Here is a 17,569-nt window from a genome sequence, read left to right on the forward strand (position 1 = left end):
ACTTTTAGAGCATGGAGCCTGAGTGGAGGAAGTGTATTATTAGGGGGTGGATTTGAGAGTTTATAGCCTCATTCCACTTCCAGTTCACTCTCTCTGCTTTCTGTGTGTGGTTGAGGATGTGGTCTCTCAGCTGCTTGCTGCTGTATCTGCCCAGTGACAGACCCTTATTCTCGAGAACCATCAGCCAAAATAGACTTTTTCCTCCATTATTTTGGTCATGATGTTTTATCACAGCAATGAAAAGTAAGTGATACAAGCCTTGAAAATGTACATAATCAAAATAAACTAGACATAAAAGGACAATATTGTAGATTTGCAGCATGAATTGCTAAACGGTCTTATTAATAAAAAACCCAGAGCCAGATATTAGAGTGAAAGCTGAAAGAAGAGGAATAGAACAAGCCAGCCACAAGTTCTTACTGCTAGGAAATCCTCAGCCCAAGAGAGCTACTTCCTGCATACTCATGCCTTATATACCTTTCTGTGCCCTGCCATCTTACTTCTTCTCTCTGCCCACTACATCACTTCCTCTTTCTGCCCAGCTCTATCAGTTCCTGTCTGTCTGTACAGACCTCCAGACCTCTATGTTAACTAGTGCTGGGATTAAAGGCATGTGCCACCATGCCTGGCTCTGTTCCCAGTGTGGCCTTGAACTCACAGAGATCCGGATGAATCTCTGCCTCCTGAGTACTAGGATTAAAAGTGTGTGCTACCACCGCCTGACCTCTATGTTTGATATAGTGTCTGGCTTTGTCCTCTGATCTCCAGGCAAGCTTTATTTCTTAGAGCACAGATAAAATATCACCACATAGATTCACTTGTGATGGCCCTGGTGACACCAAACTCACAAAAACAGAAAATGAGAAAGTGATTCCCTGAATCTATAGCACCCCTGTGAACCTACACAGAGTGTAGACTCTGCGTAGAGTGAGTCTTCACAATGGACACTCTGTTCTGCATCCGGTTCCAGCACTTCAGAAAACAGTCAACCCGATCACAGCCAGTGTTGTGGCTGTGTCATACAACCATAGGGACACACTGAAAAATACCATGTTAGTATGTCTTCTGTTATGTAGACTTACAAAGACCTGGACTTCCAGGGCTGTCACTCACCATGGCTACCATGCAATCAACACATGCAATAGAAACAGGGTGGATGAGGCGGTTGTGTGTGTCACTCAGCAGGCTGTTTTACAACCGTTTTTTAAAAGACACAATAATAATACGAAGTAAAGCATCGTGAATACGAAAACCAGTACCATAGCTGGTTATTATTGTTGTCAGATATTGTGAACCATGCTTAATTGTACGTGTTATACTCTACAAGACTGGCGGCATGGTAGATGTGTAGCTACCAGCTTCACCACTAACCCATGAGTAATGTGTTATTTTGCTATGATGAAAGCTACAATGTCACCAAATGAAAAGAAATTTTCAGCTCTATTATAATCATAGGGGGCCATATATGTGGCCTCCTTTGGTCAAAACATCACTATGCCGTTGGTGCTTGTATTTTGTTACAGAGTTGTACTGTGTGGTTAGTTTTGGGTAAGAGCATACTGAAGAGGAAAGGCTACATCTGGCTCACCCAGCAAGGGCGTGCTGGCCTGAACGTCCAGGCCCTTTCTCCACTGTGCATCCATAGGGACCCTGCAGGAGTTATCATTATCCTGAAAACGGTAACACAGCTCAGGTAGTAGGAGGAAAGTGGTGGGCACAGGCTTCTGGGCAAACAGCCTTCTTCAATCTGGGACAATTGAGAAGTAAGAGCATTGGGAAACTTTCTACTTAACACCCCCAACATGCTCTGCCACGTGACCTGGAGTCACACAAGCACACACTGTGGAAAGAGTACATCTGCCAAACCAAGAGACAGGGCACTGTCCCCGCTGAGCAGGCTGAAAGAGGTGGGGCATGAATCATGTGCACCATTTTCTCTGGACCAAAGTTTGGGTATTTTTCCACACCAGGGCAGGAAGGATGGCTACTCATGTCCCAAGGAAAGGAAACGTCTGAGATTTTCCTTCAGATGTAGATGCCAGGGTAACTTCAGGCTGGCTTGGATGTGCAGGTTGAAGCAGAGAAGAGCAAGTCATTTACAGGATTAATTAGGACATGAGTCAGTGCAATTTGTCAGATACTTTGATAGTGCCTTTCATGCTAATTTTTAAATGGTAGAAATGATAGGAGGCTGGGGAACCAGTGCTCTGTGTCCCATTGCTGGGAGGGGGAGGGGATTATAATCACTCTAGTGATTGATGTCATGGTCCATGAGAGGTTGCATTTCTGGGGCTTTTGCTGATGGATTGCCCAAATCTCACTAACTTTGGCAGTGCAGGGCTACTGATGTCTGAAGCTATAGGAAGTCTAAGAGGTAAAGTTCCTTGGGCTGACTAAAATAAAGCATATAACACACATTTTATGAGACTCACATATCCAAACATATGAAATAATAAATTAATCTGAGCATGGTTTGGGGAGTACACATGGATTTCCATCATGGGCAAAGGAGGGGAAACTGAAATGATCTTCTTGCCAGCTGAACTGGCTTAACTTAAACATACATTGCTTTTCTGGTCAGGAAGGGACTGTATTTTCATCCCAAGTAGGCGGCCTTACAGATGAGCTTATGACTGGCATACACTCAGTCATGCATGTCCATACACATCCTTGCTGATTTCATCACATTTTGTTTTCCTGGAAGGGAATCCAAGCTGTTGCAGGAAAATTACAGTTAAGGATGGGAAAAAGAAAACAATAGAAGTGCAGCTTTCTTGCCTAGCCCACAGCAAGGGGGGCTGTGGGAGTCAGAAACCATTTCTTTCTGCTCTGCTGCTAGTTGTCACTTATGGATCTATTTATTTGGAGCCAAAAAGAGCAGACACAAAAAGCTCTCTCAGGAATTCTGTGCATGGAACAAAGGGGACACTGCGAGAAGTGGGATTTCATTAGAGGAGGGCCTGGTTTAGCAGACCTACCCCTCGACCACCCTGATCCAGGCAAAGAAGCCACAGCCGTCAGCTGCTGCACTGTGCACAGCAAGTCAAGAAAGACCCATGCTGTGCAATTCCCATGGGCTTGCCTCAATTGCTGGAGCTTGCACAGACCTGGGAGAAACCCTTCACCAAGGGCCTCTGTCTGGAGGCTGCTCCATATTGTCAACCCTTTCTGGCACTGAAATCTTTCTTTCTTCTATCCTCTAAGACAACATTTTAACTAGTATTTCTATGGTATATTAAATAAATAGAATTAAATTAAGTCTCGAGTTTCAAGTTCCTATAAGCAAAAAACTTCACAGACTCAAACTCAATTGAACCAAAATCCAGTCTTCCACCCAATGTCTCCTAGAACTCTGTGCCTGGGTGAAAGGCACCATCATAGTGAAAAGAACCATCTTCCAGACTTGCAGTTAGTGAAGCCCCTTGGCTATGTTCTCCTCATGCCCACCTCTGTTTCTTCCTGTGCTGCTGGAGTTCATAGCACTACCTACTTTCCTATCCAGCCAAGATTGTTCCCAACAGTAGCTCTGCACACACTTCCAGGGATCCTCAATAATGACCATAGGTCTGACTCTGTTGTGCCCATTCTCACCACAAAGATGTGTGTAAACACACGCCCAATATATGAATTCCCAAAACATATCTAATAGACACACACAGTCAATATGCATATCCAGAAGACATATACATTCATACACATGCACACTCAGTATGGATACCCAACAGGCATATATATATACATTCAATATACATTCCCAACAGATACATACATACACTCAGCACATACTCAGCAGACATATACATATAATCAACCCACCCTCAACATGCATATTCAACAGATGCATCTGACAGGCATAAAAATTCAACATGTACATATTCGACAAACATACACAATAGACACACTCAGCAGACATTCACACTTAACACATACACACTGAGACTGTAAACCCATCCCACACACATGCCCAACATGTTCCTTGCACAGGCAACAGGAAGTGAACTATCTTACTGGGTGTGGCTTGAACATATATGGAACCTCAAAGCCCACCTCCACAGTCATACACTTCCTCCAACAAGACCATACCTACTCCAACAAGGCCACACTTCCTAATATTGCCACTCCCTTTGAAAGCCATTTTCTTTCAAACCACCACAGCTGGCAAGAGGCTTCAACTGGGCTCCAAGGCTTCTGTCTCTTCTCACATTCCTTGATTTTCCCCTGCCTTTCTATTGTGCCCCAGTACCACAATGGCAGGAATACATACAAGATGGTCATTTGGTGAGTTGGAAGCCAGAGACCAGTCATGCTCTTTTATAATAAGTCACGCTCATGAGAACTAATTCCCTCCAGAAGACAAGCATTGATGTGCTCCAAAGGGAGTGTTCCCAATAACTTAATCACCTTGCACTAGGCTCCACCTCTTAAAGGTGCCCCCCCCCCATCCCACTGCCTTGCTGGGGCCCTGGCTTCCACATATGAATCTGTCGAGGATGCGCTCAAGTCATTATTAGTCCTGCAGTGAGCTTGCTAAGTGGAGGTTTCTGATTCTCAAGCAGATCCAGGTTCCACAGTCTCTGAGAAGGGAGGCTGAGTACCTGTGGTTTTAATAAGCACCCTAGATATTATCCAGGATGAAGCTGGTGTGGGAAACACCCGCCTTGTCAGAATGCAGGTTTCCGGGCCACCAAGAAGCCAGAAAAGTAGGATTTTTGGTTGGCATATGCCTGGTAAAAGGAGAGAGGATCTGAGAGCATGGCCCCACCCTATATGGTCCTAGAAAGTGCACCAAGGCAGAAGACCTGGAAGGCTCTCAAGGATAAATGAAAAGTTTTACATGGGTTAATTCCTACCCGATGAGACAGATGCAGTTCCGTACCTCGGATCTGTCTCCTGTGTGGAAAAGGTATTAGACATTCAGACAAATCAACTGATCTTACCATGGAGGCAAAACTCGAGATGCTAGCAGCTGGTGACCCTGGCCAGGCTGGAGTGGGCTGTTTACATTTTCCCTGCCACCTCACTTCGAGGGTGCTTCTGTAACTGAACACTCTCTCCAAGCCTGAACATTCTTTTTTTTTGGCATGGTCAAGTTGAACATCCAGTGAATGGGGCTCATGGATGCCGGCTTACTAGTTTCTGTGAGGTTGTCTGAATAAAGATGAATGCTCCAAAGAGGAGTTTTATAACACCAGCCCCTGTTGAGCCCTGCTGTGATTTCTTATTTAATTCTCACCAAAAGCATTCTTCTATTTAACATCTTTCAGCAATGAAAACATAATTGTTAGCTGGGCTTACAAACTGGAAGTACAATTCTGAAGGCAGAGGAATAACTCACTGGAAGCACACAGGCTGGTAATGAGATTAGAGGCTCAAGCCTCAGCCATTGCATAGAATAAAATACGTATTAAAATGCCTTCCTGTACCCTTTGGGAAGCTGAGAATGGGCTCCCAGGACCACCAGGTAGCTGTTATGCAAATATAGTGAGTATGTATTCATAACAAGCAATCTTCAGAGTTCTCTTTTCCTGAGAGAAAATAGTTTGGAATTGCCCCCTTGAGAGGACCCTTTTCCTCCCCCTCCCAGTTCTGGGTGGCTGTGCAGAACACAAAAGGGCTGAACCCACCAAGCAGCTGAGCACGGAGGCTCTGAGGTGCAACCTAGCTGCAGCCATCACCAGCAAAGGAGGGAAGAATGAACCGGCTGTTTTCTTCTTTGTCTGTTATGGTTTTTCTCACCATATTGTTCGAGTTGATTGTGTTTTTATATCTCTACCTTCCTTGCAGGCACAATGCTCTGAACTGCTTAGAATGGTTAGCACACTTGTGATTAGCATATTTATGATTAGCATATTTCAGCAGAAACTTGGACAGCAGAAGTATGTAACTCAATGATAATATTCTTTATCAGAGGAATGTAATTGGAAGTTCGGGATACTCAAATACATCTGTAGCTTCTTCTCTTGATGGCTTTTTTCTTTATAGGGTACAGAATGACTAAAATCCAGGACAAGGGATCTGTAAGTGAATTTTACAAGAAGGGAGGGCGGGAGAGATCTCCCTTGACGAATCCAATATGCCATTTAAAATGCATTAGAAAAGCAGTACATGAAATGAGCCTTGAATTGGGCATTCAGTCTGAACGTGACTTTCGAAGTGGATGGGGTAATAGGGGTAGAAATGAATTGTCTACCTAGGAGTAGAGTTCAGTGCTACAGTGTGTGCTCCATGTGTGCAGGGCCCCAGTTCAGTCTAATCCCCAGCACCAATATAACCATAAAATGAAAAAATAAAACCATAAAACTTTTAGAAATGACTAGTATGCCATCTGGGGAGAATCCTAGCCTTGCTTTCCAGGAAGCATCCTATAGAAAGCATGTGCAGCATGTCTGTGTTCTGAAGAACTCGCTTTGATTACAGTTGGGGCTGTGGGGACTATTGCTCCTGTTACACTACAAACCTCTTTGACTTTGAAAATACAGCCATGATGGAACTAAAATCTGATATATGAACTTATTGGAGATGCCAGACAACCAGCTTCTAGAATATCATCTTTCTATGCCTGTAGTATTTGGGAACTAGGAAATTTGTGTTCTCCCAGGCTAATGAGTTAGGCAGCTTCGCATTGCTATCACAAATACTGGAGGCAATCACCTTATGGAGGCTCACAGTTTGGGAGCTTTCAAACCATGATTGTTGGTTTGAGCATGTGGTGAGGCAGCACATATGGTGGAGCAAAACTGCTCACCTCAGGGTTGAGATTGAAGGGAGATAAACATCAGGGTCCTGCAATCCCCCTAGAAAGCGCATCTCCAATGATCTGAATACTTTCCATTATGACTCACCTTTTAAATGTCCACCTCTGTACTGACTGGCTTTTTTGTCAACTTGACACAAGCTAGAGCCATCTGGGAAGAGGTATCCTCAATGGAGAAGATGCCTCCATCACATTGGCTTGTAGGCAAGTCTGTGGGGGCATTTTCTTGATTAATAATTGATGTGGGAAGGCCCAGCCCACTGTGGGTGGTGCTACCTTTGGATGGGTGGTCCTGGGTTGAGAAAGCCATGGGAACAAGCAGTAAGATGAGGCTTCTGCATCAGTTCCTGCCTCCAGGTTCCTGCCTTTCCTTAATGATGGACTACAACTGTAAGCTAAAACAAGCCCTTTCCTCACCAAGTTGCTTTTGGTTATGGTGTTCATCTCAGCAACAGAAAGCTGACTAGGGCGCTCCCAACAGTGCCACACTAGGAAACAAGACTCTGTTACATGGGCCTCTGGGGGATGGTCTGGATCCAAATTACAGCAGCTAAAAAAATCCAAACTTGAAAACAATCGATCACCTTGTTCCGCCTCAGGGCTCTTGATGGCTTATCTTTGAGACACAGCCAACGTCACTGAAGATTTCTCCACTAACCTGGTGCTGCACCTTACATTGTGCCCGTGGCAACGAAAGCCTGCTGAGTGAATAACTAAACAGTAGTGAAGGGTGAGAAAGACGCGTGGACAAAGAGACTTTTAGAGAGCAGAAAAATCATTCTGGATGAATACATATTTGAGAAAGATTTAATTGAAGAACAACCATTTTTATACATGTGAAATTTGCCTAATATTGGGAAACAGATCTGTAGACCTGGGTTTTACATTTGAATTTATAATCATTAAACTGGAAAATTTTTAAAAAGAGCAACTTCTCTCAAAATCACCAATAAAATCACAGTGGCATTTGGGAGTTTCACTTCCCTAGGACATGTGCTGTTCATACCATGTTACACAGAAACCTTTTTAAAGTATTGGTTTCCGGCCATCTTGTTCCATTGAAGAACCAAGTACTGTCTGAAGAGAGAAGAAGAATGTTCGCCACACCTACACCCCATCTTCCCACTCAAACCAAGAGAACCATGTCCTTCTGTAGACATGAGTGATCCTAGAAATATGTTTGCTTTGAAACCTCAGACTGGTTCACATAGCTCAGAATCAATACAGTGAATAGGAAAAATCCACCTGTGGAAGAATAATTACTTTCTGATGCAGAAGGGGAGGATGGCTTTGAGAAGATATGACAACATCGAAATGGTTATTACCACCATGGTAAAATGTATTCACTTTATGTTTATAAGAAGCAGCCAAGCCGGGCGGTGGTGGCGCACGCCTTTAATCCCAGCACTCGGGAGGCAGAGCCAGGCGAATCTCTGTGAGTTCGAGGCCAGCCTGGGCTACCAAGTGAGTTCCAGGAGAGGCGCAAAGCTACATAGAGAAACCCTGTCTCGAAAAACCAAAAAAAAAAAAAAAAAAAAAAAGAAGAAGCAGCCAAGAGACTATCAATAGTCCTGTTTGCTTTCCTGTGCATACGTGCAGTTTGAACGAGGATACTCCCAGAATTGGTGTTATTTTCCCCTGGCCTGTCACTCATCCTCATCTCTTATACGTCATGAACTGACCTGAACAGTAACAGTAACAGGAAAGTAAAATCAATCAGGTGTGCTCAGAGTCTGCACAGCATCCTTAGCTATAAGTCAATCCTTCGTTTGGCAGCTGCTTCTAATCCTTCTTGGAATGAAGTAGGTACAGACACAGCTCACCCTTCCTATCTACCAGTTCCACATCTCCGATTCAACCAACCAACCACAGATCAAAAATACCAACCAACCAACCAACCAGCCAGCCAGCCAACCAACCAACCATCTTATTGTAAACAATACAGCATGGTAACTATTTATATGGTGTTACAAGTCCTTTAGAGATAATTTGCATTACACAGGAGTGTGTGTGGTGGGGGGGGGGGCGCGGACTGAGCATGGTGATGCATTGAGCTATAGGAGGCTAAGAGAGGGGATAACAAGACCAAAGCTGGCCTGCCAGCCTGGGCAACATAACAAAGACTCTGTCCCAATGGAAACGGACAGGGGATGTAGCTCAGTGGTAGAGTATTTGTGCAGCATGCACATGGTTCTGGGTTCGATTCCTGTAAAATAAAATAAGAAGAATTGCTGTGGGATGGTCTATATGTCAAGTGTGTTGCTGATTGGTCAATAAATAAATCACTAATTGGCCAGTGGCCAGGCAGGAAGTATAGGCGGGACAAGGAGGAGAATAAAGCTGGGAAGTGGAAGGCTGAGTCAGAGACACTGCCAGCTGCCATGATGACAAACAGCATGTGAAGATGCCAGTAAGCCATGAGCCACGTGGCAAGGTATAGATCTATAGAAATGGATTAATTTAAGTTGTAAGAACAGTTAGCAAGAAGCCTGCCACGGCCATATAGTTTGTAACCAATATAAGTCTCTGTGTTTACTTGGTTGGGTCTGAGCGGCTGTGGGACTGGCAGGTGAGAGAGATTTGTCCTGACTGTGGGCCAGGCAGGAAAACTCTAGCTACAAAGAATGAAGGGAAAGGTGTGTCTGTGCACAGGCTCTAGGGAAGAACTGTCATTTTCCAGAAGGTTGGTCTCCTTGAGACATCTTGTTATCAGTCCCCTGCAGGCACCAGGGCAGTTGTAACATTCTGTGCAGTTATATTCTTAGAAGAATTACATTTCTTCGAACGTGGGCTTCCCAATCATTGAGATTAATTCATTTGAAAACACTCACCTCGATTCCACTTTTTCTTGATTGAAATATACTGACTACATGTTAGAACCTGTTGCCCTGAAACTGGAGGAAAATTAATCACCAAGAGCTATTATCATCAAGGATAAAATTACATAAAGGCCTCTGAAGACGAGACAGAGCTTAAACTACACACAGGTGTGGTTATGAGTGAGCCAGAGGAGAGCACGGGAGTCCCGGTTGTTTGCTAACACAGGCCCACATGACCACGCTGGGTCTACCGGCTATTTCGACTGATTTTGAGTCAAACCACCCTCTGATGTGGTGGGAAGGCCTATGGACTCTCCAAGGTAGCTCTTGTTTTGTCTGCCGTTCAGAAGCAGAGCACTGGCGAGCCAAGAAAACAATCTAACTTACTCTCAGACAGGGATTTGCTGATGTTGAACTTAGAGTGCGGTTCTAGAAGAAGTATAATTAGAGTCCAAGTGATGCCAGTTTAAAATAGGTTATTAACAAAGGGCAGCCTGCAGCTGCTTAGCTCCTAAACTGTGGCCACCAGAACTAACATTGATTTGCTAGACGGTACATTTTGTGGTGGGGCAAGAGAGTGGTGGCAATAGATGCCACAGGGCACAAACTTTTCTCAGTCACAAGCACAAACACACACACAGGCACATATGCACATAAAACACATGCAACAAATATTCACCCTTGCACACACACATGCACATATGCACACATACAAACACACACACATGTACATACATATCCACATTTCTCACTCTGAGGTCTAATGTAAGCATTACCAGCAATTCAGTTTTTATTAATAAGGAGAGAATGAGTGCCTTAGTTATTCTTAGTTTTTTTTTTTTCAGTTGTTGATCAAAATTAAATGTTCGGTGGTTTCTCCTCATTAAATATTTACTTACATGTTTTTAAAAATCTTAGCCTATGACCTCTGTTCTGTAGTATAGAGGTCAGACCTTTACCCTTCAAACTGCACACAGACAGCATGACGTGGGGCATACACATACAAGCAGCTACCGAAAAAGGAAGCATCGTGCCAAATACTCCTATACAACTCCTTAAACAACCGTGAAGGACCTCTATCATCTTTTGTAGAAACAAAGTTTACTGGTGCTAGTCTAGAAAGTCCATTATGGTCTCAATGAGAAACTGTCCCCCATAGCCTCAGCTGTCTGAATACTTGGTCCCTGTGGGTTGCTGTTTGGGAATGTTAAGGACTTTGCTGGAGGAAGTATGTCACGGGGGGCCGGCTTTGAGGGTTTATCGTCTCACCCTACTTCCAGTTTGGCCTCCCTGCCTCATGCTCATGGTGGAAGATGTGGTCTCTCAGCTTCCAGCTCCGGCCACCACACCTGACACTTGCTGCTGCTCTGCCTCCCTGAAATGATGGACTCTTAGCCCTCTGGAAACCCTCTGGAAACATAAGCCCAAAACAAACTCTTTCTTCCATAAACTGCTTTTTGTCATGGTATTTTTATCACAGCAGCAGAAAAATAACTAAGACATCCGTGCTATACGACAGAACTAATGCACTCAGAACACTATTGCTGCCCCACGGGGCCGGCATTATTTTACAGTGGATGTTCACTACAGTCAAATGACTATCATTGTCCTTTTCAGTGGCCATGTGAAATGATTCTGAGAATGCCTAGCTGAAAACCTCCTTGGGGGATTTAGGTATAAAAAGCAATATTCTAGACTCATTTTGCTGAAGATTCTTGGGCCTTTTGATAAGACTGGTGTACCTTGAACTTTGCCTTCCCAGAACTAAGGAAGCTTTAAATGTAGCAACCACGTCATTTTTACCTTTTGGATAACTTCAGGAAGCTGTTGTACATACTCTATGGATGCTCTAGGAAATTGTCTCACATAATCCACAAACCCTCTGTGAAGCTGTCTCACACATGCTGTAAATACTCTGTGTAGTTCTTCACACTCTCTGTGAACACTCCAAGGCTGTCTCACATGCTGTGTGAGTCCTCTGTGAAGTTATGTCACAAGCTCATAACTCTGCGACAAAATAATGTTGATCTTCTTTCTCCACCCTTGAATCTATGAGTAGTCACTAGTTTGAGGACAATTTAAATGTGCTTCATAAAAGCTCAGGCCACTCCTGAGTTTATGGAACCTGAACCTTTCTTACTTATTTTCTTAGTGACTGTTGGAGGAAGGAAGATTCTAGCACCGGTTTTAGACCTGGATTCTTAGGGGACTCATCAGGGTATCTGGGTAGAGGGGGTCACCCTACCAGTGCCCACAGAGTGTTCACAGAGGTTCTGGCCCAGCGAAGACGATAGGGCAGAATGCAAAGACCCGTGAGACTATCAGGAGAAATACAGGTTCAGAAGCCAGAAGGCTTAACTTTTTCCTTCTCTTCCTTTTGATGTATAATGCACCTGTTCGAAGCAATGTTTGGGTTATCTGGATATTATAAGAAGTGGAAGTATGTTATTTTCCCTCTCCAGCCTTTTCTTGTGAAAATTTTTATTTAGTCAGAAAAGTTGAGAGAATGGGGGCAGTCTTACAAGAGTTTGAATGGATTCTCTTAGATTTGACAGTTTTTAACATTTTGCTAAATACATTTACTACCTTCATAAATTTGCTGTCTGTCTATATGTGTTATGCTTATATGGTTGTATGTATTATTTTATGTGTAGTGATTGTAGAGCTGTTTAAAGGCAGAATTTTTTAAACCATAGCTTCAGCATATAAAACCAAGCAGGGTGCTTATATTACAAAGCACAATAAGTAGGAAAATAAACACAAATTATAAACTATCATCTAATATTCTATTTATATTAAAAATAATTTCCCAGAGTTCCAAAGCCCTGTTGCCAGCCATATTGCTGAACTTCCAATCTCCTTGATTATGAGAAATAACCTTTTGGTCTTTACAAAGTAGCCAGTCTCAAGCATTTTGTTACAACAGCAGAAAACAGGCAAGGTTACACAGTACAGAGACGTGATGGGCAAGAGTGTACCCATCCTGGGAGGCACTCAAGGGTAACACTCTGAAGAGATGCTAGATTTCAACTGCAGTAAGGGAGGGAGGCAGCTGAGGACCTAGGGAACAGCACCATCCCGGAGGAACGACTGAGGACCTATGGAACAGCACCATCCCAGAGGAACAGCTGAGGACCTAGGGAGCACTACCATCCTGGAGGAATGGCTGAGGACCTAGGGAACACTACCATCCTGGAGGAATGGCTGAGGACCTAGGGAACAGCACCATCCTGGAGGAACGGCTGAACCCGACCACAAGAGTGTGAAGGTGTCAGGAAATGGGATGGAAGACAGGGATGACAAAGTAGCAAGGTGATGAACGTGGACCATGCAAAAGTCTGGAAGCCAGGCTAAGGTTTTAGAATTTTCTTCTGACACAGGAAGCCACTGGAGGGAAGCCACTGCACATCCACAATGACCAAGTGAATAAACTTCTGTGGACTACTTATCTGTGTAGCAATTTCCCTCAGCTCCTTCTCTTTCTACATTTTTCTGAGCCTCACATCCTAATTTATGCATGTTTTATTATACATCAATGTGAGCAAGTTATCATGAATCCTCTGGATTTTGTATGCTTCTGTTTATATATCCATGTCTCTATATCTCTGTTATGTTTATATGTTTATATCTATGTTTCTATATCTCTATCAACTTATGTGATAAAAATTTTAAAGTCATATTACTTGTTTTACACAAATTTTGCTGTTTAATGAGGCACTGCCTTAGCTCAAAACAGGTAAGAATGACATTCAGGCTTGGGGACTCTATAAGGAAATGCCGAATCCTAGCAGGAAGGGTGATATCTGAATTAATCTAACCACACAAAACACAAGCAGTCCCGGTATCAATATGACGAACCAGTATGACGTCACTGTTCCCAGTCACAGTGTTGATCCATAAACATTTCCAGTTTGACCCTTAGACTTTCCTTATTTTTTCTACAGTTTCCACAGGCAGACTTACCAGCTCACCTGCTCTGGCAGCTCATGGAAAGTGGGTCAAGTAGGCGCTTCCACCAGCTAAGAAACATGAACCCCAAAGATAACACTCATTTGCTCCTGCCAGTGAGGGATAGGATGGAGGAGGTGGGGGGAGGGTACCAACACTTCCTGACCACGGGCTGTTTGCTGAATGATTTCACAGGTTAGATATTAGAAAAAGTGTAAGACACCAAGCCTTCCCAATGGGGTTACTCGCAGCTGCAAACAGTCTCACACAATCTTGGACCTCGGGCCTCTTGCATGCCAGTCAACACTTCATTCTTGAGCTGTGTATTCTCACCTGCTTGTTGACTTTCTGCATTGACACAGGGTCTTTCAAAGTTGTCCATACTGGTGGCCAACTCACTCCAGCTCAGGTGAGCCTTGAACTTTCAACCTTCCTGCCTGAGTCCCCTGAGTAGCTGGAATTATTGGCTTGAGCTACCAAGTCCAGCTAGTTTCACATGATCTTGAGTTTTCTTTAGAGTTGTTAGGAATGTCAGTGTTCAAATGTGGTGATTTATGTACAGACCGTCATGATGGACAAAGCCAGATTACACAGCTGGACCTCCATGTCCATGGATTTAACCAACCACAGAGGAGAAAAAAAAAGTGTTAATACTGAATATTTACAGACTTTTTTTTTTTTTGGTAATTCAGTATGTGTAATTATTTAAACAACATTACATTGTATCTGTATCATAAGTCATCTGGACATAATTTAAGGAATATGGGAGGATTGCATACATTCTGTGCTCACACCATACCATTTGGTTGAAGGGATCTGAGCATTGTTGGGAATGTCTTAGTTTGCTTTCTGTTGCTGTGATAAACACCATGACCAAAAGTTCCTTGGGGTAGAGTTGATATCAGCTTACAGTAGTGATCCACTGTGAAGAGACAGAGACGTCAGAGCAGGAGCTGAAAGAGAGATGTGGGAGAATGTTGTTTACTGTTTTGTTCCTCATGGCTTACTCAGCTTGCTTTCCTCATCCAGTCCAACCCAGGGGTAGCACCACATACAGTGGGCTGGACCCTTGCCCATCGACCAGTAATCAAGGAAAAGACTCATAGACTTGCCCACAGGCCAATCGCAATTTAAGTTCCCGTTTCCCAAATGACTCTAGCTTGTGTCAAGTAGACAAAAAACAAAAATAAAAAACTAATCAACATGGGGCATGGGAAGGGCTCCTAATAAAACAAATTTTCTCAGAGTCCAATGGAGTGGCTGTGGTGATAGAAGGAGAAATGCAAACCATTGTTTCATACTAATGTCTCCAGTTCAAATAGCAATCATGGGAACTTTACTTCTTTGATTTTATATCTACTTTTCACAGAAAATTTTAATTTTTCTTGATCATAATTTTTTTTAAAAAAGTAAAGTCTCACTATGTAGCCCTGGCTGACCTAGAACTCACGGAGATCCCCTTGTTTCTGTCTCCTGAATGTTGGAATCAAAGATGTGCACCACCACTCCTGGCCAACCATAATTTTATATCTGCTTTATTATACCACATATACAAAAAAATAATCTATTAAATTTATGCTAACACCTCTAAGGCAGCCAAAGGTGAAATCTGTTACCTAGGTCATGAGTAGCTCCTTCCGTCCTCAGGAAAGGGGGCAGACAGAACAGTGTCCAGGTGGGTGTGAGTGGCAGATACAAGACAGTCGAGAAAGGCCATGGGATTGCCTCATCTTGTGAGTGGCGAGGCTGAGATGGAATAGCAAACACAGATTCAAGGACAGAATCACGGAGAAGTCATACTGGGGAGGTCCGAGGTCCCAGAGGTCACCTGTAGCCCAGCCTCACTTTGTGGTTTTCATGGTTTGGATCTTAAGTGTCCCCCAAAGTCCCATACAGTAAATGTTTGGCCACCAGATTGTAGCACTACTATGAAGTGGTAGAACCCTTAGAAGGTGGAGCCTGGTGGGGGGAGCTGGGTCATTGGAGTCATGCTCTAGAAGGATTGCTGGGACCCTCAGCCCCTTCCTGTCCCTCTTGGCCTGCTGGCTGCCAAAGGGAGCAGATCTTTGCCGTATGCTTTCACCTCAATGTGTGGCCTCTCCATAGGCCCAAAGCAACAGGACTAAGTGGCCATGGACTGAAGTCACAAGTCAAAAACACAGCGTCTCCCTTTTAAGTTGTCTTATCCTGAGCTTTTTTGTTACAATGATGGAAAATTGAGTAAAGTGAGCAGCAGAGATAGACAGTGGCCACACTGTGAGTTCACCATCTGCAAAGGAGAAAAACAAAAGTGATCATGAGAGCAAAGAATTCGCTCAGATGAACTTTGAAATTACTTGGCAATTACCTGGCTTTGTGCTACATTTCGAAGATGCTACCGTCGCATAAAGGAAAACCTCACACTCTAACTCCACTCTGGAGGGACAGTGACCATGAACATTGTACTTTTGCAAGGCGGTTCAATACATAGGGCTAGCATCCCCAGGAACACTCGGGGCTGACAATGGGTTGTGAAATTCTTCCCAATGTCCCATTCCTGGAAGGGGAAGAAGGCCAGTTTCTAGGCAAAGGCCAGATTGTCTGTCTCATCCAGTTCTTCACACTATTGGCTCACTCACTCAGCAGGTAGTCAGTGAGCATTTACCAGGTGACAGGCCCTGTGAACTGGTCATACAAACATGAACGATGTGGTTGAAGCAAGCCCTTGCCTTGTAAGGATTCCATTTTAGCCAGACAAATCTGATGACCACTTCATATGACCGTGACCATGAAGACACTGCAAAGCTACAGCACAGCATCTCCTGGCATCCTCCCGACCGAGTGTGGCTGTACCACGGCCAGCCATGCTACTTACACAGAGAAGCTTAGAGATGATCAGTAAACTCCAGGTCCTCACCAGCAGTGCAGAAGCTCAAGCTCCATCCAGACACACTACACCACAATTTGCTTTGTACTGAGGTCCTGAGAAATTCACAGGCCCGTTGAGTTTGAGAAGCGCTGGTGGGAAGACTGAGTAGGAGCCTATAGTTTAGGCACTTCAGGAAGGCCATTCCACAATGGGAGCCTGCCAGCTCTAAGTGTGGTCCAGGGTGTGAAGACACTTGGGGTTCTGGGATAGTGAAGGAAGGCCAGTATTCTGGCTGATGAGGGTGAGTAGTCTCCATTAAGTAGGTCCTCAGATTCTTGGTTTGGGGCTAGGTCTCTGCCTTGGTGACCCCTACCCCAGCTTCCTCCTCTGTCAAGGAGTAAAGACCTCCTCCTTGCGCCCTTAGGCTGCCGAGACCCATACCTGTCGGTGTTCCTGAAGCCTGTTTGCAGCTCTGAGGTCCCATTGCTGTAAGACTGACTGCTGGGCAGAGCAGCCGGTGAGGCAAAAGCCTCCGAACTCCCCAAGCAAGGGATGAAATCAGACTGCCTGCTGCTCCAACTGTGAATATTGGGAAGATGGGGTGGAGAGAAGGTGGGTGGGGGACAAAGAGGGGCTGATGTGGATGGTTATAAAGGATGGCACTGCAGGATCCCAAGTGTCCCTGGGCAACATATTCTGGCTCATCCTCACTCTCTGCTCTGGGCTGAGCACTCAGGCTTATTCGGCATTATTTGTATGGTCTGTTGCCAAACACATGGGTCACTCAGGGTTAGCTGGGGGAAAGGCTGCCAACCTTTGTGTTTTCCTTCTCCTAACTTTGAAAGCTATAGGAGAAAGGGAAAAGTTGAAGGGAAAAAAAAGGAAATAAAAGTAAAACAATCACAGAAGAAATTAAACTGAATATCCAAGCACTCCTCCCAAAATACAGGCTTTGAATTTCATGCAGACTTGTGTACAAGGCCACTATTTACTCCTATGGATCGGACTGAAGTATCTGGTTCCCCGAGCTCTTACCTGTGAGCAATGTTCCGCCTTGGATAGAACTCAGTAATTGTAAACCGGGCTTGGATGCGGAGCAGGTGACCCAGAGAGCTCCTGTTTGCTCTCCGTTTTCACGTTCTATTATGTAGCTCCCAGCACCGAATCAGCCAATCGGCTTGACTTATAACCCGAAACCAC

The sequence above is a fragment of the Peromyscus eremicus genome, chromosome 5 (assembly GCF_949786415.1).
Source record: "Peromyscus eremicus chromosome 5, PerEre_H2_v1, whole genome shotgun sequence".
In the NCBI taxonomy this organism is placed as follows: domain Eukaryota; kingdom Metazoa; phylum Chordata; class Mammalia; order Rodentia; family Cricetidae; genus Peromyscus; species Peromyscus eremicus.